The sequence below is a fragment of the Chiloscyllium plagiosum genome, unplaced genomic scaffold, assembly GCF_037043375.1.
Source record: "Chiloscyllium plagiosum isolate Xiang-an unplaced genomic scaffold, Cpla_swu_hap1 HiC_scaffold_14, whole genome shotgun sequence".
Taxonomy (NCBI): domain Eukaryota; kingdom Metazoa; phylum Chordata; class Chondrichthyes; order Orectolobiformes; family Hemiscylliidae; genus Chiloscyllium; species Chiloscyllium plagiosum.
In genome coordinates, this window is record NW_028270152.1 from 103,587,955 (window position 1) to 103,602,272 (window position 14,318).

A 14,318-nucleotide genomic window follows, 5' to 3' on the forward strand; every position below is an offset into this window, starting at 1 on the left:
TTCCTCAGTCTCACATGAGTGTATTTTTGCCATGTTTAGTATTTTACTACTACGTTCACAGATCTTTTTGTAAATGAATTGTCCACTGCTGCCTGACTCCTGACCGTATGCTGCTCCATTATCAGGTTATTTTTTCCACAATATCTTTGACAGTCAAGAATTATTTTTTCCAATAGTGAGTGGATTTTTCTTCCATTTCTGACAGTCACATTCTGCACCATTTTCATTCCCTATAATTCACATTGCACTCCCTGAAACATCATGTGTATTTCTCCTTCCACAGACACCAGTGATCATTGCCAAAGCCGTGTTGCCTGTGGAGAGGGTGATGTTTGACTTCCTTGTACAGCTGCAGTTTGAATGGTGAAGGCGCTCCCACAACGTGGTTGGGTAGGAGACATTACAGATTATTCACTCAGCGATAGTGAAAAGTAGAAGATATCTGTACACATCAACATGTTTTTAATTTCACAAAAATAGAGAACTTTTGACATAAGGCTTCAGCTGGACAATATTATGTCCAGTGACCAAAACCATTGCCAAATATGCAATTTTTCAGGAATGCCTGAAAGGAAGAAAGCAGATCTTAGAGGGTGGGAATTCCAGACCATGCTGCCTTGGAATCTATAGAAACAGTCACACAGCTGAACTTAAAAATAAACACATCATTGGGAGTCTAAGCTAAAATGAGTTATTGAGATATGAAAGGGTGTGTGGTGCAGGGAGATAGGAATGATTACAGCCAGGAATTAAGTCAAGGGTGTGAAAGTAAATTGTTGTTGCTTATAAATGGGAGTCTTTTGATGGATCAGCAAGTTCTGGTACAAGTGAACACTTGGGCGGTAGAGTTTTCAATAAATCTGGAGATTAGAGGGAGGGTGATTGTGGGATTCTGGCCAGGAGTGGGTTTAGATAATGAAATCTAGAGTTAGCAAAATGAATGAATGAGAGTTTCAGTAAATGAGCTGAGACTGTGGTGAGGTCAGGTGATATCACTGAAGTCGAAGTAGTGGTCTTGGAGTGGGACTGGGCTATCACCCTCCCCTCACCTCTGGAATTCAGCTGTTTGTCAGTTTGTGAATCAAGTCTGTAACAAGATCAGGAACTGAGTGGCCCTGACAGAACCCAAACTGGGTATCACAGAAGGTTATTGCTGAGCAGCTGCGTCACAGCACTGTTGATGACATCTTCCATCACTTCACTGCTGAGCGAGTGTGGACTGATGGAGGGAAATTGCCTGGGTTGGCTCTGTCCTGCGTTTTTGTGTTGAACATCCCTGAGAAATGTTCCACAATGTCAGTAGGTGCCAGTGCTGGACTTGTCTTGGTGGGCAGCAATTTCTGGAGCACAGCCATCAGTATTATTGCCACAATGTTGGTAGGGCCGACAGCCTTTACACTACTTCTCCATTTCTTGATCTGATTTGAAATAAGTTTTCAACCAAATTGATTCACGTCTGTGATGTCAGGGACCAATGTAGAAAGCTTATCCACTTGGCACTGCTGGCTGAAGATTGCCGCAAATGCTGTTGCCTTGTCTGTTGCATGGATGTGTGAGACCCCTCCATCAGTAAGGTTGGGGATATCTGTGATGCTTCCTGCAGTGAGTTGTTTAATTGCCCATCACCATTCCTGACTAGGTGTGGCAGAACTGCAGAGCTCAGATCTGATCCATTGGTTGTTGGATCACATAGTTCTATTTTGTGTAGCTTGCACTGTTAGGCATGCAGGTTGGGTAGCTTCACCAATTTGGCACCACATTTTTAGGTATCCCTGGTATTGCTCCTGGCATGCCCTGCGGAACTCTCCATTGAGCTAGGGTTGATCCCCCAGGCTTGATGTTAATGGTTGAATGGGGGATATACCAGGCCATGAGATTTCAGATTGGGCTGGAGTACAGTTCTGCTGCTGCTGTTGGCCCACAGTGAGACAGAAGTTTCAGGGTCAAGAGGGCTGATTGTGTTGTTGTATTTTCCAGCGTGTTGGTAGATGTAATGTGGTCAATCCAGTTTCATTCCTTTGTTGAGACTGTGCAGTGATTAATACAATGAGTGATTTGGTGGGCCACTGTCAGGAATGCAACTTTTTAAAAAAAGGTTTTGTGATTTACACATGAAAGAAGTGAAACTATCATGGTATTCAAATAGATGAAAGACTCAACAGACAATCAAGGTATTTTTCATTGGATAATTTCAGTTATATCACACTAAAATTTTGCTATAAATTCTGTGCCTTAGAATTGTGCTCTCCACAATCACCTGATGAATGTGCGGTGCTCCGAAAGCTAGTGTGCTTCCAATTAAACCTGTTGGACGATAACCTGGTGTTGTGTGATTATTAACTGAGAATATTATAGCACTACTAAGAGGGCTGTATGTAAACAGGCTCAGTCCAGTTAATCAATACATTCGGAAGGATTTTCTCCAAGTTTGATAATGCAATATTCGTCAAAACCGTCAACTTCAACCTGCAATGTTGTTGTTTACAAAAACTTCAGGCTGACACAAAACTCGCCACCCCACTGCAATGTGGTAACTGGGCCCGGCTCAGGAATTGGAACGGGGACATTTGTGGACTGTTATCTTAAAGGAAGGGAGCAAACACAATTCTGATATATTAGTCCTCAAAGTAGTCCTGAGTAGCAGGTTTGAGACAAGGCAGGTGGTATACCATCTTGCACTTAGCTTAATTGCATTTCTTATTTACAGTCGTGTTTTGCAAAGTATAAAGAACTATGTGTTTTTTTTTCATGGTTGGGGAGTTTTATTCCAGTTGATCACAGTTGCTGCCTCTCGCTCCCCAAGCCAAATCATAGGATCGATAACAAAACAATAAACTGCAAGTGCTGGAGATCTGAACCCCAGAAACATAGTGCTGGAGAAACTCAGCAGTTCTGAGGGCATCGATGAAGAGAAAAATAATGTTACATTTCAATTTCAGTGTCTCTTCGTCTGAACGAACAAATGGTCATGAGACTTGGAGCTTACAATGTTTAATTCCCCTCAGAGATGCTGCTGGACCTGCGGTTCCCCAGCACTGTGCTTTCTATAGTGAACTTTATTTACAAAACAGATTGAAAAAATACTAATCTCCAAAAGTGAAAGGTTCATAGCAAACATGAGCATAGTTTCAACACTTGAGTTACACAAGCACGCCTCAGTTTAAAAACAGGATTTCACTCAAAATAATATTCCATCTCAAAAATAGCCAAGTTACACCAGTAATAAAGCTCATCCACCCAATGAGGCACTTCAGCACAACATCCTGCAGTGTTGTACACAGCCACCTTTACCAAAGAATGATCACATGTCACAAAATTGAAGGCCAAGAGCATGTCTCTTTAAAGGAGCTGAAGTCAAACTCAATTTTTGGAAGGATTTTTATTAAACCTGATTGAGCTTTTAAATCTCAGAGCATAATCTTTGCTTTTTTAAACAAAGTCTGTGTGGGAAACATCCCACATCTTGCTGAAGGTTCAGTTCGGCCTGATGCACAGAGCCAAAGGTCAAGCAAACATCACACTTTCCATTCACTTCTACAAAGGGCTGACATCACATTTCTTCAGGATTTAACGTATTTTATAAATTGTTTGTAAAATCATTAGTCACATTAAAGAACTGGATAATAAATGTCGTTGTATACAATAAGAGTGAAGCCTGTGACAACAGATATGGCTTTGGAGGGCAGTGTATGCACATTCTAAATTCTAACTTTGGGAGACTACTCCCAGATGGTGACAGTGAGCACATCTGGAATGCACTGTTTAGATTTGGGAATCCATGGGAAACAATCTGTGCTTTCACTAATACTTGGCTTGCGTTGTTGGTGTACAGTAAGCAATTCATAAAGTTACTTATGTATTGTTGTTGACTATCTGAATGGTATTCAAATCTGCCTGGTTGCCTTAAATAGTGTGAATGCATTTATTGTAAATATTTGGAATATTCCAGAACTGCCCAGTGCTTGGCAAATTCAGGGGGGACAAAAAAATCACATTGAGTAATTAAGAATCCAAGAGGACGTAACCACTGAATTATTCAATTCAAATAGTTAAATGGAGTGTTCACATTTAAAATACCTGTTATCCATATGAATGGATGGACTGACAGAATTGGGACCAAATTCCTGGCTGGGGCGTGTGAAATGTGTTTTGATAAATTCACCTGCATTTACCAACAATAATTTGGCAAACTCGGAAATTTAAAAAAACAATACGAGTTTCATTGCTGCTCCAGTCGTGTCCCAAGCTCTGTGAAAAAATAACAATGTTCAGGTTTATTGCATACACTCTGAAACACATGTTTCTTCTACAGATCCTGCAAGTTTCCTCAATAAGCATAGTCCATCCAAATGATGTCGCTAACGTTGGCCAACTCATTTCTTTCCGAGCCTCTATCGCCTGAAGAGTGACCAGAAGCAATTACTCCACAAATGTGGGAACATTACTGACGAGGATTCTTTTCCTTCCGAATTGACTTCCATATATTCAGTGCCCAGAACAGATAAAAAGCTTGTTACCTGATATAGAGCAATGATTCAGTGGGAGTAAAACGCTAACCTTTTCTTGCTTAACAATCACGCTGCCAAAATTTTAAACATGAACACTTCTTAATAGTTCACCAGATCCTGACGAAATATTTTGTGTGAAACAAATCACATGGTACATAGTTATTCAGATAATAAAACAAGATTGTTCATTGAAGAACCCAGAGGAAAAGGTCATGAAATAATGTGAGTTTGATATACCTCAATCATCATTGCAATTGCATTCTCTACATAAATTCTCCTTTTCCTCCTCGAAGTATTCAACTTCTTGAATAACTGAGAGAATGAAGTCACAGTTGTACAACACAAAATCAGACCCTTCAGTCCAACTTGCCCATGCTGACCAGATATCCAAAATTAATCTAGTCCCATTTGCCAGCATTTGTTCCATATCCATCTTAAACCCTTTCTACTGATTATCAGTTTATTTTACTTAATCAGTACTTGAAATACTGACATTTTTTCTCCCAACATTGGTTAAAGAAATCATAAGTTCATTCATCCAAGTTAATTTTGTAATCTTTCACAAAGAAACAAGTGAGAACAACATATAGCTGAGCACAAAACAAAATACTGCAGCTGAGTGTTATCTGGGAACACTCGAAAGGTGAGGCACTGATGCTGCACAAGTTTGTCAGCACGGTTTCAATTACTGACAATAATGTAGTAATGTCTTAGCCTTCACATAGTTAAGGTAAATGTGAGATATCTGAATTTCACGAATTGGTTCCTATTGCACTTTGATCAGCAAAAATTGTTCTTGGTTGAATCTACTCAAAGGTGAAATTGACGACCAAAGAAGCTGGACATCAGAGTCGAAAAGTGTCATGTTGGAAAAGCACAGCAGGTCAGGCAACATCCGAGAAGCAGGAGACTTGATGTTTCGGGCATAAGCCCTTCATCAGGAATCACAGGCTTCAGAAAAATAACTGGCATAGACTTATGCCAATACATATGTAGAAGGGTCAGAGTATGTTACTATCAGATTAGAGACTAATTTCAGATTTGGTACCATTCAGTGCAACATTTCAGTATGATATTTACATATGTACCTAAAGGAGAAGTTGTCTAAAATTACAAGCTCTAGAATGATTATAGAATTAAATCTGGTGAACAAGAATGGCAAAGTGAAGTCCCATCAGTATCGCCTTGGGCAGTTTCAAGTAAGAATTTGACAACAGGGTTGCCACTTTGGTGTAACCTGCAGTCTGGTCAAATTGCAGCAAACATCTGTTCAATTTTATCTGCAAACTATTGAATGCAAAATTGTCATTGCACAATAATGAGGCAGCATTTTCGGATGTCATTTTTAACATATATTATTTTTAAAGTTACTCACAATTAAGAGTGATCACTTGGTGCTGTCTGCATAACAGTACAAAAAGGAATTAACAAAAAAAAAATTCTAACCCTAATTCAGAGTCACTAATTCATTGATATTGCATGGGTCCAGCATTTATAAGTAATCAATTTTTAAAAATAAATACAGATACATTTACTAACTATATTGGAGTACAGTCAAGTTTCTTACTGAACAGTGACAGGATTGGACAGAGTCCGCATGGATTTAAGAGAGTGGAATCATACTTAGCAAATCTACTGAAAGAATCTACAGAATATTAAAGTAAGAAATTGCAGGACATTTAGAAAAGCTTATCATTAAACATGGTAGATTGGGTTTTGTGGAAGAGAAACTATAATTGACAAATTTACGACAGTTCATTGAGGAGATAACAAGCAGGGCTGATAAAGGGCAATCCAATGATGTTCTGTATTTGGATTTCAAAAATGCAAATGATAAGGTGCTAAATAATACTTTATTGCACAATTTAGGAGCTCATGGTATCAGGGTAATGTATTAGCATGGACTGAGGATTGGTTAACCACACTTGCTGTTGTTGAGTTCTCACTTGAAGTACTGTATACAATGTTAGCTCCCATATTTAATAAAGGATAAACCAACATCAGAGACCATTCAAAATAAGATTCACTTAGCTGCTTTGAGGACAATAGGGTTCACCTATCAAGAATAGATAAGCAGGGGTGATCTTATCGAAACAAGATTCTGATGAGTTTGACAGGGTGGATGTTGACTGGATCTTCGAGCACCAGTGAAGTCTCAAACCAGGGGACATTACATAAGGGAACATTCATTTTAGAAAAAGTACAGAATTTTTTCTCTCAGTGAATGGCTAAGAATTTTCTAGTGAATGAAGGGCGGAGCTAAACTAAACCATGTGATCACTCGCGCGCGGCGCAGAGTCGCTGTAATGAATGCTCGGGAAGTTATGGAGAGAAAGGATACGGTAAGGAAAGAAATAAACAGGGAAGCGGAGAAAAAGTGTGTTGATATGAGCGGAGAGGTTTTACAAACAAATTGTGCGCGTCGGAAAACACAAATTTGAACGTCCCAGTCCCGTGTTTGCAGTAAATGAGGAATGGCCACAGCGCGGCTGCAGGCCTGAGTGAGCGCCGCCATCTTTATTCGGGACATGTGCGGAGCCGCCATCTTTGTAGGGGGCAAGGTGCAGCCAGGCGCATGTGCAGACTTTCTCCAGTATTGAGTCATTGGGATCACAGCAGCCCATACTGCTCTGATTCACCTCTGGGCTCCCTCATCACCACTTTGTCAATATCTAGCTTCCTCAGTCTCGAACCATGGGTGTATTTTTGGTCTGTTTACGACTGTATTGTTACTTTTATAGAACTTTTGTAAATTAGTTTTTCACTGTGGCCTAGCCCCTGACCATGTACTGCTCTGTTATCAGATTATTTTCTAAAATATTTTTGACAGTCAAGAATTCTTTTTTCCAACAAGCAAGTGTATTTTCCTTCCATTTCTGACTATCAAATTCTGCACCATTTTCATTCCCTGTAATGCATTTTGCATTCCCTGAAACATCAACTGTGTTTCTCCTTCCACAGATAGCAGTGATTAATGCCAAAGCCCTGATGCCTGTGGAGAGGATGATGTTTGACTTTCTTGTACAGCTGCAGTTTGTGTGGTGAAGGTGTTCTCACAGTGTGGTTGGGTAAGTGGCATTATAGGTTATTTTAAAATCATCACTGTTGCTGAATGAATAATGTCCAAATCAACAACAGTTCGTATTTTTATTATCATGCTTATAATTTCACAAAAATACTATTGAGAACTTTAGACATAAGGCCAGAGATGGAGATATTAGGTCAGGTGACCAAAAGCATTGCCGAAAAGCAGGTTTTGAGGGATGTCTTAAAGATGGAAAGCAGACCTGTGAGGTTTTGGCTGCGAATTTCAGATAATGCTGCTTCAGCAAATGTAGAAATAGCCACACAGGTGAAGTAATGAATTAACAAATGGTTGGGAGTCTCGAAGAAAATGGGTTGTCAAGGTCTCAAGGTGGTGCAGGGAGCTAGGGATTATCACATTCTGGATCAGTGGTGCTGGAAGTGCACAGCAATTCAGGCAGCATCCGAGGAGCTTCGAAATCGACGTTTCGGGCAAAAGTCCTTCATCAGGAATAAAGGCAGAGAGCCTGAAGTGTGGAGAGATAAACTAGAGGAGGGTGGGGGTGGAGATAGAGTAGCATAGAGTACAATAGGTCAGTGGGGGACGAGATGAAGGTGATAGGTCAGGGAGGAGAGGGTGGAGTGGATAGGTGGAAAAGGAGCTGGGCAGGTCGGACAAGTCCGGACAAGTAAGCAAATGTGGCTGTAGTAGCGGGTTTATTTCAGGACATGGTTGAAGAGCTTCAGGGTAGAGGAAATGACCTGGGAGTTGCAGTGGGAGAGAGACTCCCTGAGATTCTTGTAGAGAGAGGAGGAAAACTTCTTCAAGGCAGGCATCCTTGCAGAGGATTCGCAGTAGGGATAATACCTTAGGGATTATCACGCCAGGAATTAAATCAAGTGTGAGAATTTTAAATTGAGGGATATTGGCCAGGTGCTGGCAGGTGAGACTAGATTGGGTTGGGGTATCTGGTCGGCATGGATGGGTTGAACCGAAGGGTCTGTTTACTTGCTGTACATCTCTATGGCTGTATGCTGTTGATTCTAATTAGGAGCCTTTTGATGAATCAACAAGCAGCGATTAAGACTTTCTTGAGATTACAGGGAGGTTGAATGTGGGAAGCTGGCCCTGAGTGTGTTTGGAAAATGAAGTCTGGAGATAACACACGATGGATGAGAGTTTCAGTATATGAGCTGAGAGGAAGGTGGAATCAGCTCGAATTAGTGGTCTTGGAGTGGGACTGAGCTGTCACTCTCACCTCACCTCTGGGATTCAGCTGGCTGCCAGATTGTGAATCAGGGCGGTACCACAATCGGGAGCTGAGTGGCCCCGGTGGAGCCTAAAATGAGTGTCGCTCAGCTGGCTGTTGCTGAGCAGCTGCTGCTTGATAGCCCTGGTGATGACATCTTCCATCACTTTACTGCTGATCGAGTGTGGACTGACAGATGGAAATTTCCTGGGTTGGATTGCCCTGTGTTGTTGTGTTGAACATCCCTGGGCAATGTTCCACATTGTCGGTAGATGCCAGTGCTGGAGCAGTACGTGGCTTGGTGGGTGGCAAGTTCTGGAGCACAAGCCATCAGTATTATTGCCAGAATGTTGGCAGGACCCATAGCCTTTGCACTACTTAACCATTTCTTGATGTTATTCAAACTGAATCGAACTGGCTTAAAACTCACATCTGTGATGTTGGAAACCACTGGAGAAGGCTGAGATGGATCATCCCACTTTGCACTTCTGGCTGCAGATTGCTGCAAATGCTGTCATCTTATCTGGTGCATGGATGTGTGAGGCCCTTCCATCAGTAAAGGTGGGGATTTCTGTGATGCTTCCTCCAGTGAGTTGTTTAATTGTCCATTGCCATTCTCAACTGGGTGTGGCAGAACTGCAGAGCTCCGATCTGATCCATTGGATGTAGGATCACTTAGCTCTGTTGCTTGCTGCTGATGCTGTTTGATATGCAAGTAGTTCCGTTTGATAGCTTCACCAGGTTGGCAGTTCATTTTTAAGTCTGCCTTGTGCTGCTCATGGCATGCCCTCCTTTCCTGTCCATTGTGATGGGTGAGACCGGGATTTGCAAATCCATGAGATTACAGATTGTGCTGGAGTACAGTTCTGCTGCTGTTGATGTCCCACAGTGCCTCAGAGATACCCAGTTTGAGATCCTACATCTGTTCAAAGTCTGTCCCAATTAGAACGGTGATAGTGTCACTCAACACAATGGAGGTTTTTCTCAACTTTAAGCCAAGACTTTGTCTCCAAAGGAAATGTGTGATGGTCGCTCGTACTGATACTGTCATGGACAGATGTATCTGCAGCTGGTCAATTCATAACAATGAGATCAAGTATGTTTTTCCCTCTTGTTGGTTCCCTCACCACCCGCTGCAGTCTCAGTTGAACAGCTATGTCCCTTAGGACCTGACCAGCTCAGTCAGTAATTCTGTTGCAGAGCTAGTCTCGATTGTGGACATTGAAATCCTGCACACAGAGTACTTTTGACACCATTTTATTGCCTGAGTGCTTCCTCCAAATGTTGTTCAACTTGAAGGAGAAGTGATTCATCAGCCAGTACAGTATATGGTAATCAGCAGGAGCCATGAGGCATCCTGGTCTCCGGAGTCAATGCTGTGTACTCCTAGGGCAAATCCTCCCTGTCTGTACACCACTGTGCCACCACCTCTGCCTGGTCTGTCCTGCCGGTGGGACAGGACATATCCAGAGATTTCAGGAGAAAGGGAACACTGCAGATGCTAGAGATCAGAGTCAAGAGTCTGGTGCAGGAAAAGCACAGCAGGTCAGGCTGATGAAGGGCTTAGGCTCCAAACGTCGATTCTCCTGCCCCTCGGATGCTGCCTGACTGTTGTGCTTTTCCAGTACCACACTCTCGATATCTAGATATGGTGATGGTGGTGTCCGGTCATTGTTTGTAAGGGATGGTTCCGTGAGTATGACTATGTCAGGCTGTTCCTTGACTTGTCTGTGAGACAGCTGTCCACATTTTGGCATCAAAAACCATATGTTAGTGAGGAGGATGTTGCACCATCGAGAGGGCTGATTCTGTGGTTGTAATTTCTGGTGCCTTGTTAGTTGGCACATGGTCCATCCAGTTTCATTCCTGTGTTGAGACTTTGCAGTGATTCGTACAGTGAGTAGCTGGCTGGGCCGCTGATAGATTGGCAGGATTTTTTTCGCCATTGACAATGGTTTCATGGAGATCAGGAGATTCCTAATACGTTGTTTTTTCTCTTGAATCCAGATTCCACCATCTGCCAAGATGGGATTCGAACCAGGACTTCAGTCGTTTGTTTTAATATTCTGGATAAAAGCTAAATACATCAGGTTTGTTCACTCATTTTAAATATCACAAACCCTGGTTTTGTTTCTTTGTGAAACACTGTCCATCATCCTGTCTCCTCCATCCTCCCCTCCAACAACGAGTGAGGAAGACATGGAGCTTCTCTGTCACTAAGACTGAGAAAATCCGATCTGCTGCTTCTCTCCCTCCCACTAGCCCACCGAGCCAAACTGCCTCAGGTGATGTTCCTGGTTTTTGTCCTAAACCTACATCTTTCTCCAGTTTCTTGTCAAGCCTTATCAGAGCTTAACTTGACCCTTTACTCTAATCTCACTAAACTCACTTCCCAACTCTCTAACCTCATCTGCCGCCTTATCACCCCCCCTTGCCAATTCATAGATATTGTTCCTTGTTCTGTCTGTTGGTCTTTTCTGGTTATGTCCTTCTCTCCCATTCTGTAAAAACTAATATTTGACCTCACCGTTGTTGGAAAATCCTGCTCCATCTCCACTCTCCATTTCCTTTCTGAATTCCTTGCATTTTGTGTCCCTCAACGATCTATCCTTGGTCTCTCCTGTATCTCACGTACATAGTGCCAGGAGGTGATATCGTCCAAAAACACTGTTCGGTTTGACATGTACACTGACGATGTCCAGCTCTCCCTCCCCATCATCCCTCTCCATTACTTCACTGTAACTCAGTTATCAAACTGCTTATCACATTCCCACTACTCGATTAGCTGCAATTTCCTCCAATGAAACATTGTCACGGTTAAACCCATTGCCTTACCTTTACCTTTCTGCTGAGCCCCTCCCTCCCACTGGGAACTCTCTGAGGCAGAACGACACTCTTCACAATATTGCTGTTATATCTGACCCCAAGGTGACCTTCTGATCAGACATCCACACAATCACAACACCAGGAATTTCAGTCTCTTAAACGTTGCTTTTCTCCACCTCACCCCAGCTCCATTGCCACCGAAACCTCTTACCCGTGTCTGTGTCGCCTTAACCTTGAATCCAAACCAGAACCCTTGATTCCGTGACTCAGAATCTGGTTTCAGACTCCCCTCTCAGTATTTACCGTCAGACACATCCTCTCTGTATTTATCCTGTCAAACCCCTAAAGAATCCCATCTGTCTCAATGAGATCACCTCTCTTTCTCCAAAATCCAGTGAGTAGAGTCCCAACCTTTTCAGCCTTTATTTAAAAGATAATCCCTACAAACCAGGGATCATCTCATTGAATCTTCCCTGAAATGCCTCCAATAAAGTGACATATTTCCTTATCTAAAGGGACCAAAACTGTTCTCATTACTGCAGATATGGTGGTCTCACCAGCACTTTCACACAATACTCTCAGGTATATATTCCAAACTCTAATACTAAAAACCTTTGAAACAAAACATTCCATTCCCCTTCCTGGTTCCCTGTTGTAACTATGTGGTAGCTTTCTGTGTTTCCTGAACAATTAACCCTGGTCCCTTTGTTGTGCAGCTTTCTACAGTTTCCACCATTTAAATAGTACTTTGTTCTTATATTATGAGCAACTTCCCATTTTCCCAAGTTACGCCCCATCTGGCAACTTGTTGCCCCCTTCTCCTGTGCATCTCTCTCTTTTCATAATCCTCTTAGACCTTTACAGTTATGCCTTTTCTAGGAGATATCCCCCCTTCCCATTCTTCCAAACATTTCCTGGGAGCACTGGGCAGTGGGAAGCAGGCAGAGTTGCTATCTTTTTAGGGATACGCTTTGGAGTGATTGGGAGGATCTTCCTACCCATTGGTCAGGATGGAGACAACTTGCCCATCGTTAGGCATTAGCCTTTCACACCCATGTCTTATTGATGAGGCAGAGCGGCAGCACGGAATGAAAGAAAAGAAAGTAATTCTTGTTCCCCATATCTCACTGACGCTTGGACCATTTTGTCCAATGTGTGAAAGAACTGCTGTGTTCAGTCACATGAGATCTCCAGCTGGAATCTCCTAGAAACCCACAGATTTCCCCCTGAGTTGACTGCTGATGTTCTCAAGGGTAATATATACAGTCATCCTGGGACACGAGGAGGGGATGGTGTGGGTTCTAACTTGAACTGATAGTGACAGATTTTATAAACTTGTATTACAGGATATTACAGGTGGACATTCAGATGGTAATCTCAGTAAATGTTCTGCCAGACTCTGATTGAATTACTCAGTACATTCGCATTGTGTGTGTGAGTGTTGTGTTCCAGATCAATCCCATTTGCTGCTTAAAAATTCTCCTTTGAATCATCGCATTCTCTCAAAAGGTCTCCCCAAACCTTCAATGTGTCATGTAATCGTCTTATAATGACCTGATGAGTGTAAGGTTTTTTTCGAATGTGTAATTTTTGTATAAGGATGTCTCAGAGAGTGAGCAGAATATTCTTAAAGGGGAGAATAACCATTTTGCGGGGAGGCTGTTGTTTATTGGTATCAATGACATCGGAATAGAAGAGTTCACATTATTAGATCATTGGAATCTCTTGTGGGGTAGAATTGCCCTCCATCAGAAGGATGGATTGTACTGGTACTGGAAGAGAACAGTTGCTAGTGCTATTCAAGAGGCATTAAACCAGTGAAGGAATATGGGTAAACCCAGAGAGAGAGTGAGGAAGAGCTAAGTCTGACCCTGGTACAGTTCAGACGTCAAACAGTCGAGGCAGACAAGGGCAAGGCACAGAATGAGCAGTTACACTGCATTTATTTCAATGCAGGAGGCCCGATAGGTCGGGCAGAGGAGCTCAGGGTATGGTTTTGAACATCACACTGGGATATTATAGCAATTACAGAGGCATGACTTAATGATGGATAGGACCAGCAGCTTAATGTTCCAGTGTATAGATGCTATAGCAAAGATAGAAAGGGGGCAACAGAGCAGGGGGAGAGGTAATTTTGATTAGGGATAACATTGCAGCTGGGCTTCAAGAGGGTATTCCTGGGAGTACATCCAGTCAGGTTATACAGGTGGAACTGAGAAATAAGAAAGGGATGATCTCCTTATTGGGATGGTACTATTGACCCCTCCCCCCCTCCCCCTTCCCCAATAGTCAGCAGGGAGTTGAGAAGCAAATTTACGAAGAGATGACTTCTCTGTAAGAATAGTATGGTTGTGTACAAAACTTGACCTTCTTTGTTATTCATTCACAGGATGAGGGTGTCACTGGCTGGGCCCAAAGGGCAGTAAAGAGTCAACCACATTGCTGTGGGTCTGGAGTCACATGTCGGATGGCAGATTCCTTCCCTGAAGGATATTAGCGAATCTGATGAGGTTTTGTTTCGCAATAATCAACAATGGATTCATGGTCTTTAATAGATTCTTAATTCCAAATTTTTATTGAATTCATATTCCACTGTCTGGCATGATGGGAGCCAAACCCTGGGCCCCAGAACGTTTTCTGGGTGTCTGGATTATCCATCTAGTGATCATCTCACGAGGCCATTTGGCAGGGTGAGTGACTGAGGTATCCG

At 42.4% G+C, this 14,318-nt stretch overlaps 1 long non-coding RNA gene across 1 annotated transcript; it reads left to right on the top strand.

The window, feature by feature from the left end:
- Window positions 1-313: 313 nt before the first annotated feature.
- On the top strand, window positions 314-14,075 carry LOC148148103 (uncharacterized). The gene is made up of 3 exons (XR_015759315.1): window positions 314-390; window positions 10,790-10,872; window positions 13,998-14,075. It is a non-coding gene; the product is annotated as an uncharacterized LOC148148103 (long non-coding RNA).
- Window positions 14,076-14,318: the final 243 nt, after the last annotated feature.